This window comes from Bubalus bubalis, chromosome 3 (assembly GCF_019923935.1).
Source record: "Bubalus bubalis isolate 160015118507 breed Murrah chromosome 3, NDDB_SH_1, whole genome shotgun sequence".
Lineage (NCBI taxonomy): Eukaryota > Metazoa > Chordata > Mammalia > Artiodactyla > Bovidae > Bubalus > Bubalus bubalis.
In genome coordinates, this window is record NC_059159.1 from 41,450,977 (window position 1) to 41,466,984 (window position 16,008).

Below are 16,008 nucleotides of genomic sequence, written 5' to 3' on the forward strand. Positions count from 1 at the left end.
ATGGACAGGGAGGCCTGGCGTGCTGCAATTCATGGGGTTGCAAAGAGTCGGACACGACTGAGCGACTGAACTGAACTGTGGCTATAACTAGGAATTATCATACTAAGCAAAGAAAGTCAGAAAGAGAAAAACAAATACCATGTGTGATCACTTATAGGTGGAATTTCTAGGTAACAGAAGCAGACTCACTCACATAGAGAATACACTTTCGGTTGCCTGGGGGAGAGCAGGTGGGGAAGGGGTGGATTGGGAGTTTGGGATTAGCAGATGCAAACTATTATATATAGGATGGATAAACAGCAAAGTCCTACTATATAGCACAGGGAACTATATCAAACATCCTGTGATAAACCGTAATGGAAAAGTATGAAAAAGAATGTATATACATATATACCTAAATCACTTTGCTGTACAGCAGAAATTAAAATTTTAATTAAAAAAATTTTAAAAACATTATAAATCAACTATATTTCAATAAAGAAATTTTCTTAATATCATCAAATATCAGTCTTAAATTTCCCTATTATCTCATAATTTTATTGGCAATTTGTTTGAATCAGGGTTCAAAACACTCCATATTACAGTCTATAAGCCTCTTTTTAAAAGTGCTCCTTCCATGTCTCCTCAACCCCTCCTTCTTCTGTCCATGAGATTTATTTGTTAAAGAAATTAGATGGTTTGTCCTGTAGAGTTTCCCAGTCTGTATTTTGCTGTTAGGAACCTCATGGTATCTTTTAATATGTCCCTCCTGTGAACTGGTAGTTAGATCTAGAATCCTGATCAGATTTAATTTGGGAAGGGGGCAGGACTGTTCTGTGAGGCTTCCCTGGTGGTTCAGCTATAAAGAATCTGCCTGCCAATGCAGGAGATGTGGGTTGGATTGGGAAGATCCTCTGGAGAAGGAAATAACAACCCACTCCAGTAATCTTGCCTGGAGAATCCCATGGAGAGAAGACCTGGCGGGCTACGGTCCAGGGGGTCGCAAAAGAGTCAGAAGAGACTTAGCGACTAAACAGCAACAGGACTGCTTTGTAAGAGGCGTTGTCTTCTTGCCTGAGAGGGCGATCATGTCATCGTGCCTTTTCTTGTGATGTTAGCAGTCCTTCATGATGACTGCAAAAAGAGTTCAATGCCATCATTCCTTCTCATAGCAGAGAAATTTCCCCTCATCAACTATTTGTTTACCCAGAGGTACAGTTCATACAGGAAACACATAATGATTACTTGATTTTTACCTTTATTTCCAATTTTTAAAAGTAATGAGTTGGTTCACTGTATCCTTGAAGGCAGCAACCAATGAGGTTTTCTTTTGTTTTGGAGTGTTTTTAGCGTAATGATAAATTCAGGGATTTTAAGTGTATTTAGGGATTTTGTTCTGCTGCAGTTATTATCCTTCTTGACATTCAAATCATCCCATCTTTGGCCAGAGGGAGATTCTTCAAGGTAACTTCTGAGGCCTTTTGACAGCATTCCAGTAGTCTGATAGCTTTGTTGCTTTCTTGTTTCACAAGATGTTTTAGGCTTATCTGATAAATCCCCTGTCCCAGACATAAAATCAGCTGTTTCTCCAGAGCGCTCCGGTGATGGCAGCACTTCTTAGTGGGAGATGGCATTTGAAGACTTCAGTCAGCGTGGTAGAGGTGTTTATTGCTTTGGACAGGTCATTATTTATAGGTCTTTTCAATACATATTTAAACTATGTCATGAGTTTATAGTGAGATTTGAAGTTAATATTCAGGAGGACAGAATTTTTACTTACTCTCAATGATCTCACTTTCTCTTTTTCCTTTTTCCTCCTCAGTAAAGAGCCCCTGTTCTCAATAATACTAATTTGATTAGTTTTTCATACAACAGCCCACGAGATTTGTCATTAATTTGCATGTCATCTGTGCCCAGGGACCATGCCAATCCTCACTGTGTCATTCTAAATTTGGTATATGTGCTGCTGAAGTGAGAACAAACTTCATAATCTTTTTTTGGAGGGGCACACCAGGTGGCTTGCAGGATCTTAGTTCCCTGATCAGGAATGAAACCCACATCCCCTGGAGTGGAAGTGCAGACTTTTAACCACTGGCCCGCATGGAAGTCCCCAAAATTTATGATCTTTACCAAACTGAAAGGAGAAAAATTGTATCTCATTCTAGTTTTATTCTGCATTTCTCTGGTGATTAATGAGGCTAAGCATGTGTTTTTTTTCATCACCAGCAAATCCCTGGTTTAAATCTCTTCCCAATTGTTGGTATTCTCCATGACAGCATTTCCAGAATTTCAGCCACTTGCTTATATAGTATGTTTTTTTCCCAATTAACAAATCACCCATGCTATTATTGACTGAATACATTTTTAGTTTCTGAGCCCCCACCCCAGTAGTCATATACAAACATCATGAACACGAATAGATTTGGTGTCTACTTACACACTTCCCTAATGCACATTAACATAAACACATTACTCTTAAAGTTTAAAAAGTGGGTAGGTACTGAAATCGTCTCCTGTACTTCCCACCTGTGGTGTGAGCCCCACGCTTTGGAAATCACTACCCTAAAGGCTTTGATGTTCTGTGATGGAAATGGGAGGAGAGATGTTGGTCATGGCCCTACGCCCACATACCTTTCATGAGAAAGATCATGTTCTGAAAAAAGTGAGACCAAATGCCCACCCTCACTGGAGGCAGCTGCCCAACAGCAACGTGTTTTACCATCTGATGAAGAAAAGAGAAGCTGGGACTTGATTTGCAACGCTGCTGAGAGCCACCTGTTGGTCTTGGGGAAACCACCCCCACGCCCTCTAGCCCTTGGTTCCCCCATCTGTAAAATGCAGAAGTTGGAGAAATGACTTGAAATCTCTTCCAGGTTTGAAGGCAAAGTTTGTCAACCCCTTCCCTCTTCACGCACCGAAGAGTTCCTAGTTTAGAAACATTTGCTCCCACCTGAGTTCCCGGCTCAGGACTGGTGGTGGGTGGTTCCAGTCCCCACCAGCAGGCCTCTCTCTCGTCACTGGCAGAGGACTGACACCTAAGCAGTTCACCGGCTCCTGAGCACAGGGAGACCAAAGGGCAGCTAAAGAGTTAACATAGCCCAGTCCAGACCCCACAGGTGCTGAGGTCAGGACAGTGCGGGCTGTGTGATCACCACCAGAGGGTGAGACTTGCCATCAGGTGGGCAGACGGTTTCTAACACAGGAAGAAAGGAAAAGAGTGAAGGAGAAAGAGCAAGATAATCAAAGCTGTTTCTCCAGGAGGTGGGGGTAATGGAGCTGGAGGGTGATCTCCAGCCTTGAACACACAAGAATACACAGAGGTGAGCTTCTCTCACAGAGAAAAGGCTAAAAAATAAAACAAAACAAAAACCCACCCAAAACAAACCAAATAAAGTGCCTTGAGGTATTTCATTAGTCAGGGCACAGAATGGAGGCCCTGGCCTCAGCCAACAAGGCGTGTCTTGCTAAGAAAAACACCACCACCCGAGACTACCAGAACACTGCATGTCAGTCACATTTCAGTTTTTAAAAGGGAAAGAAAAACAGTCCATTGTTCCACCGCATGTGTGCCTCATGTTATCTGTAGGAGGAAAAGCTGAGTTACCCCTGATGGTATCTTCTATGGGGATGACCATGCAGCTTAGAGGGGTGTAAATCGCACTCAGTCTGCAGGGACCATCATGGTGAGCTGGGTGGCTCGCACCATCTCCAAGAGCAACAGAATGGATCTGTGGCGTGGGTCGTTTTCTCAGATAGCTACAGGTGCAGAGGAAGCCAAAGGTCGCTCTGGACCGTGGGTCAGGTGACCTGTGTGGGGCATTAAGCTCAGCTCCAAACGGTCAGTGCTGTGGCTACTCAAGCATCCTGTGATCAACCAACGCACATGACCCTGACATAGATAATCTCTCCTACATGCCACACCCACAGAAGATGCCGTTCCGGAAGAAGTCTTATCTTCTCACCAGAACAGTGTCCAAGATCTACTGTAATATTTACTATTTTGTGTTGGTATTTTAAATCTCTGGTCACTTCCTTGGGGGATGGGGTGGGGTGTATGTGTTATCTAGAGAGCTAATCTTCCTTTTGGGCCCTTTCCTCAAGTACTGGGGAAGGGGTGAATCCTAGATCATGTTTGACTATTTTCCTGGGTGTTGTTTTCCCGCCATAGGTTATTCTCCTTTGAGACTGGCCGCCACCCTCGCACGTCCCCAGAGTCAGTGTGAAAGATTCAAGGGGCATCAAGAAGTTTCTTTATACCTTCCCAATAGTTCTCCTCCCTGCTGAGAAAATAGCTGACGTTCCTTAAACTAGATCAGGCCTTACGTTCTGCATCAGGAAGTTTATTCTGTAAAAAGCCAGACAGTAAATATTTTAGGTGTTGTGGGTCATACAGTCTCTGTTCTGACTACTCAACCCTCTGCTTAGGGCTAGAAAGCGGCCATAGATAATGGGTAAATGAATGAGCACAGTTGTGTTCCAATAAAGCTTTATTTACAAAAGCAGGAGCCAGACATGGGCTGCTGGCCAAAGGTTGCCCATCCTCTGTAAGTGTTCTATACTTACAGAGAAGGGGAGTAGGATGGGGTAGGGGTAGCTGATATTTATAGGGTATTTACCACACACTAGGCACTATACTTGCACCTTCATATATGGTTATATATATATATATATATATATATTTACTTTTTGGCCTTGACACATGGCATGTGGGATCTTAGTTCCTCAATCAAAGATGGAGACTGTACCCCCTCCATTGGAAACATGGAGTCTCAACCACCACTGGACTGCCAGGGAAGGGCCATACATTGTATTTCATTTGGTTGTCACAAAAATCACTGTGTAGAAGGTATAATCAAGGTCCATATTTTGTAGCTGAGGAAACTGAGGCTTTAGAGAGGTTAAATAACTTGACTGAAGCCGCTCAGCTGTTAGCAGGATCTGATATGATATGTGATGTATGTGAGGTTCTGAGGCCTGCGCTCTTTCTGCAGAAACAAAGATAGGTAGAATGCTGGAGCTCACAAACTCCAACACCCTCATTTTGTAGAGGAAATGAGAATAATAGGGGGAAATCAGATCGAGATGAACTGTCTTCTTTCTTTAATTTATAAAAGAATGGCCCTATTGCTGCCACTTGGGGCACAGCAGCTCCTCCCCTCTACCCCCAAATAAGGAGTCTTCAGTAGGGACTCTCACTTCCGTGGGGCAGACACCAAACTTCCTCTTCACACGCTTTCCATTCTCCCATCCTTATCCTCTGCTGAACATCCAGTAACACGTCATGGAGATAGCTAACAATTTTCTCTCACTGGAAGATCTGTATTTCTCATGGCATTGATTATGGAGGCTTGAATTAGCTGGACAACTTTATGTTGCAAATAACAGAAATTCCAACCCAAATTGGCTTAAAAAATAAGTCATTTAACGGAACAAAAATTTATGTAACTGAACAGTTTGGAGATGGGACTAACTTCAGGTGGGATTTGATATAGGTTCAAACAATGTGCCCAGAACCCAACTTCTCTCTGCTGGTTTCTCAAGATCCTCAGTTTTAATCTTAGGCATGCTCTCCCTCATGGTAGCAAAATGGCTGCCAGGCACTCCTGAGGCTAATCCTTCTCTATTTGCATTCTTCCCCCCATGACACAAAAGGGTGTTCTTCCTTCCCTGAAACCCCAGCAAACATTTTCTTGCATCTTATTGGCTTGAGTTAACTACCCATTTTAAACCAATCACTGAATCCAGGGGTCAGCACACTCTGTCTTAAGCTAAATCAGGATCCATCCCTGGAACTGAGAGGTGGGGTTAGTTGTATTTAAACCACATGGTTGAGAACCAGGGAAGGGTTAATCCCCCTTGAGAAATGAGGGTGGTATTGACAGAAGAGGGTTGGCAAACAAAAAGCCTCTGGGTTAAGCTAAGGGGCCTCTAAGAGCTCTCCCATTTCCAAGGGTTCACTGCTTCACTCTTTCTCCTCCTCAAGGCAGAGCAAGCTAGTTTTGCATCAAGATCCCTCCCCTGTCTTCTTGGAGACAAGGGTGAGCCTCTTCTGCCATCCTCCTGGCAACAAGCCACAATGTCAATTGCACACAGGGGGAGTGTGTGGTGGCTGTTCCTAATGGACACTTCTTAGTGGCTGAGTGTTGGACTTCCCAAGTGACCCACTCTAGGAGGGTTTTTAAGACTTTTTTTTTTTTTTGACGTGGAGCATTTAAAAAATATATTTATTTTTATTTATGTATTTGGCCGTGCCGGGTCTTAATTGTGGCATATGGGATGTTCGACTTTTCATTGCCACATGTGAGATTTTTAGTTGTGGCCTTTGGGATCTAGTTCCCTGACCAGGGATTGAACCCAGGACCCTGCATTGGGAGTGCTGAGTCTTAGCCGCTGAACCACCAGGGAAGTCCTGATGTGGACCATGTTAGAAGTCTTTATTGAATGTGTTACCATATTGTTTCTGAATGTGGGATCTTAGCTCTCTGACCAGGGATTGAACCACTTCTCCTGCATTGGAAGGCAAAGTCTTAATGGCTGGATCACCAGGGAAGTCCTTGTCGGAGCGTTTTGAAATGTTTTGAGCGGAGGAAGCAGCCTTGACCACAACCACTCACCCACTGTTCAGGATGAGTAAAAACGGATGCTAGAGAAGCGAGCAGGGCAGAGTGCTTATTTCACGAATCCAGTGATGCCTTGGCTCATTTTTAATGCTATTTAGGATGTCCCTGCCCAGAAGCTCTCTCAGAAGAGGTCAGAACACAATCAGCAAATTACTGAGCTTGCCAGCCTTTTTCGGAGTTCTCAGTATCACAGCAAGCGATACATTAGTGTCCCCACAGAGCATCTTTGCTGAGTGCCAAAAATCCCACGATATTAAGAGGCACAGCTCAGGTTCCAATTTACCTGTGAGCAGGTAGAAGCTGAAGGCTCATCTGTGTTTCCCATGGGGGAAGGGAGGGGAGGAGTGCCAGGCATCCTTTGAAATCCTGACAGCCCTGAGATGAACACTGACCTGAGATACAAACACAATCGTGGATCATCTGTAGGGGAAAAACGGGGAGACGTCAAAGTCTGTGGCATTTAGTGGCCTCAAGTTCATTTTGGTTGTGATGCATTTATATATAGCCCGTGCTTGGCTGTCTTATGGTTTTTGTATTTTAACTTGCTTCCTGATATTCCTGTGGTCAAGAGTTTTTACAACCAGTCCTTAATCTTTGAGGAGTGTTTCTCTAGTTAGCACAGGTGGTTAAAAGTCAAAACGAGGTTTTGTCCTTGTCTTCTCTCCCAGGTATATGTCCCCCAAAAAACTGAAAGCGAGGGTATCAAACAAATATCAAACAGATACTTGTATGCCAATGTTCATAGCAGCGTTATTCACAATAGCTGCAAAGTTGGAGGGGGAGTATCTACTTTCCCTGAAGGTGAGCAGTTAATTCCACCAGCTGACAGAGCAGCAGTCTGACCATCTCTCGTACTTTGGGTCTCAGCTCAGAGGCTGAGGTGAGAATTAGAAAGGGGAGCAAATTGTTCTGAAGCAGGATTGGAGAATGGACGTAGTTTTCCCACACCATTGCCTTTGATGAATGATCACAAATAGAAAGGAGGAAAAGCCTGGGATTTAACTGCGTTTTGAGAGAGCTTCCCTGGTGGCTCACATGGTAAGAATCTGCCTGCAATGCAAGAGACCCGGGTTCGATCCCTGGGACAGGAAGATCCCCTGGAGAAGGGAACGGCAACCCACTCCAGTATTCTTGCCTGGAGAATTTCATGGACAGAGGAACCTGGCAGGATACAGTCCATGGGGTCGCAGAGAGTTAAACACGACTGGGCGACTGATACACTAACACACACAACATGGATGAACCTGCAAAATATTACCCTAAATGAAATAAACCAGACACAAAAGGACAAATATTGTATGATTCCACTTTTAGGAGGTCCCTAGAGTAGTCAAGTTCATAGAGACAGAAAGTAGAAGAGTGGTTACCAGGGGCTAGGGACAAGGAGGGAAGAGGAGTTGTTAATGGGTACAGAGTTTCTATTTGGGAAGATGGAAAGTTTCTGGAGATGGGTGGTGAAGATGGTTGCACAACATTTTGAATGTACATGATGCCACTGAATTATACACTTAAAAATGGTTAAAATGCAATGAAAATGGTGAAAAACACTTACAAATGGTTAAATATAATTCAGACTATAATTCAAAAAGATACGTGCACCCCTATGTTCATAGCAGCAATACTCACAATAACCAAGATATGGAAGCAACTTTATCCATTCTATCAACAGAGGAATGGATAAAGAAGAGGTGGTGCAACTATACAATGGAATCCTACTCAGCCACGAAAAAGGATGGAATAATGACATTTTCCGCAACATGGGTGCAACTAGAGATTATCATACTATGTGAAGTAAGTCAGGAAGAGAAAGACAAACACTATATGATATCACTTGTATCTGGAATCTAAAATATGACACAATTGAACCTATCTATGAAACAGGATCATGGACATAGAAAGCAGTCTACCGGCTGCCAAGGGGGAGGAGGTTGAGGGAGGGCTGGAGTGGAAGGCTGGAGTTAGCAGATGTAAGCTTTTATATATAGAATGGATAAACAACAAGGTCCTACTATATAGCAGAGAGAACAATATTCAGTGTTCTCTGATAAACAGTGATTGGAAAGAATAAATACAAAAGAATGTACATATATGTATAACTGAATCCCTTGGCTGTAGAGCAGTAATTAACACAACACTGTAAATCAACTATACTTTGATTTAAAAATGATTAAAGTGGTTAATTTTATATGATGTATATTTTACACACAATTTAAAATGGTTTCTTAATCAAACTTAGAGATAAAAATCTATGCTGGGGCCTGTTAGTTCTATCTTGTCTCATAAACCTCATCAGCCCCAACCCAAGCCCAGCTGGTGATTAGAAATTAGTACCTTTGGCCAGAAGAGAGTTCGTCTCAGGACAATCTCTTCTGGTTGCTGGGAGATAGAATCCAGTTGCTGCTTTAATAGTGGGTTAGAACAGCCATGACACTGAAGCTCACACCTCAGTGTAAGCTAAATAAGGTGTCAGTAAACAAAGCATCCGCACTGTTCAAACATCCAATAAAACAGAGCACAGGTGGTAAAAAGGCTCCCTCCCACCGTTTTCCCATCCACTCAGTGCCATGGCCTTCAACAGGTGACTCCTGGCTTTAGTTATTTTTTTAACCATCTATGTGTACACAAATATGCATACAAGCTACTATAAAAGTGTTAGTTGTTGGTCATGTTCAACTCTTTGAACATGAACATGTGACCCTATGGACTGTAGCCTGCCAGGTTCCTCTGTCCATCGCATTCTCCAGGCGAGAATGCTGGAGTGGGTAGCCATTCCCTTCTCCAGGGGATCTTCCCAACCCAGAGATCAAACCTGGGTCTCCTGCATTGCAGGCAGATTCTTCACCATCTAAACCACCAGGGAAACCAAGCTACTATGGGTATACATTATTTTTCCCTTTTTTTAAAAAAAAACTCAAAAGGTAGCACACTTCTCTGACCTTTTTGTGGTTGTTAGAATGTGTCTTGCTGAACTTTCCATTAAATATCAAAAACGTAAGGAGTTTCCTTAACTCTCTTTTTTATAGCTGTATAATACTCTAACACATGGCAGAAACATAATTTATTCCTTATTATTGAACATTTAGCTGTTTCCATTCTTTTGCCATTACATAATTATAACGGATCAGTTCAGTTCAGTTCAGTCGCTCAGTCGTGTCCAACTCTTTGCGACCCCATGAATCACAGCACACCAGGCCTCCCTGTCCATCACCAACTCCCGGAGTTCACTCAGAGTCACGTCCATAGCCTGTATGAATATCATTTTGCACATGTGTAAGGATATCTGAAGGAAAAAAATTCTGTGATGACTAGATCAGAGGATATAAACATTTGTAAATTTGATAAATACTGACAAATTGTCCTTGATAGGGGAGTCAGTTTACCTTCCTACTGGCAACGTGTGAGAATGCTTGTTTTTTGGCCTATGCAGTGATATCAAATTTATGGATTTTTACCAGTATAATGGGTGAAAAGTGAAATCTCAATGTGGTTTTAATTTGCATTTCTCATATGACTAGGGTTGAGCATCTTTTTATAATAAGAGCCATTTCTCTTTTTTTTTGTGGTCCATCTGTTTATATCTTTTGCCCATTTTTCTCTTGGGCTAGTAATCTTCTTCTCTTCAAATATTATGGAAATTAACTCTTTGCCTATAATTTGAGTTGAACATATTTCCCCAGGTTTATCATTTGTCATTTGACTTTACGTTTTGCCTTGCAATTTTTTTGCTGCAACCTCCTCTTCATTTGAAATCTTAGTTCCCTGACCAGGGATCAAACCCTCAAACCTAAGCCCCCTGCAGGGAAGCATAGAGTCTTAACTACTGGACTGCCAAGGAAGTCCCACAAAAATTTTTATGTAGCCAAATTTATCAATTTATGTTTAGTGACTTTTGGATTTTGTGATATAATGAGATAGACCTTGCTTCCTTTGGGGTTACAAGAGAATCCTCTCATATTTTCTTCTATTACTGTCATGATTTCATTTTTCTTCCACTTCAAACTTTGATTTAATTGGAATTTATCCTCACATGTAATGTGAAGTCTGAATCCAACTTTGTTTTCCACTGGCAACCCACTAGTTCCAATACCACGTGTTAAGAAATCCATCTGTCCCCTCACTGCTTCCAGATTCTATTTGAATTAAATGCTATGGGATGGAGTGGTCTACCAGAGTCCCTATCCAAGGTGGATTCCATCTTTCAAGCCCAATCACTAAGGGACTGCAAAAAAGCACATCTTAGACCTTTAGCAAATTTTCTGGAAAATGCAACCCCAAGTGCTTTGCTCACCAATCTGCATTCCCAACCTCTCCCAGACCTCACTCAGTATTGATCCCTATCTCATTAACCCTTTCATACTTTAAAAAATAATTTCATTATTCTTTGTCTAACAAAGATTTTTCCTTGTGGAAAGTTTTCTTCTAAATTACCTAGTCCACTACCACCAGAAGAGGAAGTTCTGGGTTTAGGAGGTAGAAGTCCATATGTCCAACCACCCTTGAATTCTTGGGATGAACTCCATGTGATATATTAATTTTAATATGCTATATTCTTTTAATTAATATTGTAATTGAGCTTTTTGCATTAATATTAATTAATGAGTTGCACCTATATTTATATATTTAGTAAAATCTTCACTGGACTTGTGCTCATATTTCTAAAAATTTTTGAAATTTTCATTCTTTTTCAGTAACATGGAACATTTCAGTAACATGTAACAAAAGCCCTGGGATTATCTTCTCTTGAAAGGTTTGGTAGAATTCCCCTGTGAAACCATGTAGTACAATGATTTTAATTACAGTCATTGGGACCCTTGCTGGAGGGCTATGAAGGGAAGAAATGTAATCTACAATACAGATAGTATTTTATTCACACCAGTGCACACAGCTGGAGCTGGAATAATTGTGTGATTTAAAAAAATTTAATTCTAGTAAATTTTCAATACCATGAAATTATAAAGATTAAATTTTGTGGGTTTTTTTTTTTCCTGTTTTGCTCCAAGAGTCAAAAAGCATATAAGTCTTTTCATTTACTTATTTCATGCTCTAGCTTTTTCAGAGATCAAAATATGTGCATTAAACCAATTCCCAAACATTTATTCCGGCTTTCTTGGCCATCAGAGCTCTAGAGATACATATAGTTGCTTCAGGCCATAATGATAACCCTTCCTCCAATACCCAAAGCTAATCTTCTATAATATTTGACATTTGCTCATCAGAAAACAATTCCTATTTCTGGGCTTCATATCTGTGCTGTTCTCCCCCACTGGGAGAGGGTTTCACCTCTTTGATTACTCCTATAAGCAGAGTAAATTATGATCATTAAGAATAAAGATGAAAGCAAGATGGGGAGGTGGAACATTGAATCTACACGCTAAAGCGAAACCAGAATAAACAAACAAAACTTCAATAACAACACAAGCTCAAAAGCCCTTTAGGACAAAATGCTATTTACTAACGGGTTATTTTCTCATCTCCCCTTCTGAGGGAAAAGTCACTCACAGAGACCCTGATGGACAGCCTTAAAGTGACCTCTGCAAGGTGGCCTGATTTCATAGGAGGTATGGGATTTAAAGTCTAATTTGGAGCTTCAAAGTAATAGGAGACTAAGGGCATCTAACCTGGAACCTTGCCCCACCCCCACAACGCTGGGAAAAGAGTATGAGTCAAGTTCACTGTCAAAATAAGAAGTGGCTGGAGACTTTCCGGTGGTCCAGTGGCTGACACTCAACACTTCCACTGCAGGGGGTGTGGGTTCATCCCTGCGTGGGGAATTAAGATCCCGCAAGCTGCTGCCGCTGCTGCTAAGTCGCTTCAGGCGTGTCCGACTCTGTGTGACCCCATTGACGGCAGCCTACCAGGCTCCGCGGTCCCTGGGATTCTCCAGGCAAGAACACTGGAGCGGGTTGCCATTTCCTTCTCCAATGCATGAAAGTGAAAAGTGAAAGTAAAGTCGCTCAGTCGTGCCCGACTCTTCGCGACCCCATGGACTGTAGCCTACCAGGCTCCTCCGTCCATGGGATTTTCCAGGCAAGAGTACTGGAGTGGGTTGCCATTGCCTTCTCCACCTCCATCCACTAGACACGGCTAAAAAAATTTTTTTTTAATTAAAAAAAAAAGAAGTGGTTGAATTTCAAAGGATGTTGTCACGTCCAATGAATTTGTACCCTTACGATGTGGCTGCTGTGATTTTCCTGGCTAAATGTAGTTATTTAGCCACTAACTAAGGGAATCTAGAAATTCTAGTTGCCAAGATGTGTGTCTGTCTCTGTTTCCAGACTATAATCTCCTTGGTGACAGGAAATTATATATTTCAATCTCTGATTCCTCAGCGCCTGGCACAAAGTGCCTACTCAGTACATGAAAGAAAGAAAGAATGAAAAGAACAGTTTCCATTAATTAATTAATTCATTCATTATGTATCATGTAGCCGTGTTAGCCCTGTGCTAAATGTGGATAATAGATCAGAGGACAACCCTGGTCTCTGTTCTAATGCGATTTGTGACCCAATAGTACCAAGATGTCCAAGTACCACAGGAAATCGGAGGAGGGACAGTGGCTGTGGGCTCACCCCATACACTAGAGAGGCTTCCCGTCTGCTGTCGGTAGGACCTGCAAAGCACAGAGCAAAGGAGTCTTGAGGGAAATGGTTCAGATTCTGGGGGGCGGGGGCTCTTGCTGCCTTAGCCCCCAATGCAGTAGGCAGTGATGCTCTCCTTGGTTGTGAAAAGATGAAGAAAACCAGGGCGCTCGCCTTGACAGCCGCTCCCTGCCCGAGGCCCAACGCGCAAAGATTGTAATCTACATCCTTGTTCTTACCAGAGAAGGAAAACCGACACAGAGACAGGAAGAAAAGCACACAGTTGGTGCAGACAGTGGGGGTGTGGTTTCACTAGAGATGGAGGGGCAAGCTCTAAATCAGGCAGTGGAGCGCCCCCTGCTGGATCCAAGATCATTCTGCAACTGGCGGAGCAAGGGCAAACCCAGGGGAGAGGAAGGTTGCAAAGTTGAAACAAAGAATAAGGAAATTTCCTCGTTCCTCCCAAATCCTGAAACCAAGTAGTCAAGGGGAAATATCCACCAATGCTGATCAAGGGCTCCCCATCTTCCCTATCTTCCACGGGAATCAGGAATGGGTTGTTGCTGTTGTTCAGTCACTCAGTTGTGTCTGACTCTTTGTGACCAGTGTGAACAAAACTCCCTCTGTAACCAGGGGCTTGGCTAACCACTCTTCTGTCAAACTCACTACCCCATTAATGCCTCAGTTGCCATCTTGGGCTCAACCTAGGAGAAAACATATGAATGATTGTAAAACATCTACCCCCTCTCTTTTTCCGCAAACACAAGGACCCTGGGCAGTCAGAGAAGGCAATGGCACCCCACTCCAGTACTCTTGCCTGGAAAATCCCATGGATGGAGGAGCCTGGAAGGCTGCAGTCCATGGGGTCGCTGAGGGTCGGACACGACTGAGAGACTTCACTTTCACTTTTCACTTTCATGCATTGGAGAAGGAAATGGCAACCCACTCCAGTGTTCTTGCCTGGAGAATCCCAGGGACGGGGGAGCCTGGTGGGCTGCCGTCTATGGGATCACACAGAGTCGGACACGACTGAAGTGACTTAGCAGCAGCAAGGCAGGATAATAACAACAGATAGCATCACTTGTAAGGTCTATGTATCTAGCTTACTGGCATCTCCCGTCACTCCTCCTCCAAAAGCATATAATTTGAGGATTTTCTTTAAAAAAAACGTAACCGCCCCCAACTAATCTTTTCCAAACTGGCGACAATTATAAATTCCAAACAAAAACGTAGAGGCATGTGAGTTTCTCTTAGGCTTTTCATTTCAATGGAGCTGCTAATTAAAAGCTATAATTTAACAAATAATGATCTAACTATCTCACTTTGAAATCAAACCAAAAAAAACCTACCACTAAAATGCTGGACTAGATAGAGATAATGAATCCAGGCACAATTCAGATTCCTGCTGGGCCCATCCTGGCCCTCTTCCAGCAACGGGCCTGATGCCTTTGATTAGTGGCAATAGTTTTCCAAACCATTTGGAGCAAACTCGCCATGGGGAGGATAAGTGAGCAATTTGTGAGGCTAAGTGTTTTTTTGGACCCACTCCCACTGCTGATGGAGCAGGATGAATATTTATCCCTTCTTTGCCCTCATTCATTGTCACTTGGTCAATTTCATTTTCTCCTTGGCCCCTCTTTGGCCCCTGGGGAAGGATGTTGTTCCTGAAGTAACAAGCAGGAAGGAACTGCCAACAGAAAAACTGAGGGACGCAACCAGATGATGCTCACTGCATTCAGCATCCTAAGTGGTTAATAAAATAATAAATGATGAAAGCAAGATTGCTTCCCATCTACCACGCCCCCTCCCTTAGCTGGGAATTGGGCATCTGTGCCAGGCTATGAATAGCTCCATGTTCTGGAACCTCCCCTGCAGCCCAAGCTTGCACCAGGTGTCTCATGCCCAGCGTGTGCCACCCAGTGGCTCTGCTGGAGCGCTCCTTCTCTGAGGCAGAAAAACCTCACACACAGGCCCCTCTCTGAAGTCCTGGGAGGGGAGAGAACTGGATACCTCTGAGCAGGCATCAGGGAGTAGCAGAGGGCTCCCCATGGAACCACAGCACTGGGTGAGACCCCAGGAGAATACGGAGCTCAGGCAGTGTGAATCTGTCTGGAGGTACAGGGAGGAAGGGGCTGCCAGGAGTGTGCCTGCCACACTCCCACCTGCAGGACGTGGGCTTGGGCTGTTGCATCCCCAGAAACTGCTCCTGCTTTGAAACCTTAGACCCTCATGCCCGCTGTCTTGAGTCCCATCCTTGTCCTTTATCTCCCTCTCCCCATCATTCTACCTGTAGCTGTTCTTCCGCCTCAAATAGACATGATAACAGTCAAAATCATCAACACCACCACCATCATCACTGTCATCCTCAATGCTACTACGTACTGAGTGCTTACAACATGCCCAGCACTTTGCTAGAGAGTATATGTGGATTGATTCCATGAATCCAACAACCCTAAACCAGTAATAATAGAGTTTTAAATCTCTTTTCCCTCATTTTCTTCCAGGCTCTTCCTGGATTCTTTTCCTTTCCCAACCAACTGTACCACATGGTCAAATAGTTCTGAGTGCTCACTACCCCCAGAGTCCTCCTCCGAGGAAAGTGGTTATTTGGGGGAGTATTCTTGTTTCCTCTCGTGTCATATGACTGGACTGTTCTTCTGGTGCCAGTGGTTTGGCCTGGGGATGGAGTCCAAGCACAAAGTGGCTATGGATAGGCTGGACATAAAAATGACCGACCAGCCATGATATGGGTCTGTGAGAGTCTGTCCAATAGGGATGCTCCACACTAGATCACAACAACATCACCCAATCAGATTTCCTCTGGAGGGATGG

At 43.3% G+C, this 16,008-nt stretch overlaps 1 non-coding gene across 1 annotated transcript; it reads right to left on the minus strand.

Moving 5' to 3' along the window:
• Positions 1-1,851: 1,851 nt before the first annotated feature.
• On the minus strand, positions 1,852-1,958 carry LOC112584092. The gene has a single exon (XR_003108442.1). It is a non-coding gene; the product is annotated as a U6 spliceosomal RNA (small nuclear RNA).
• Positions 1,959-16,008: the final 14,050 nt, after the last annotated feature.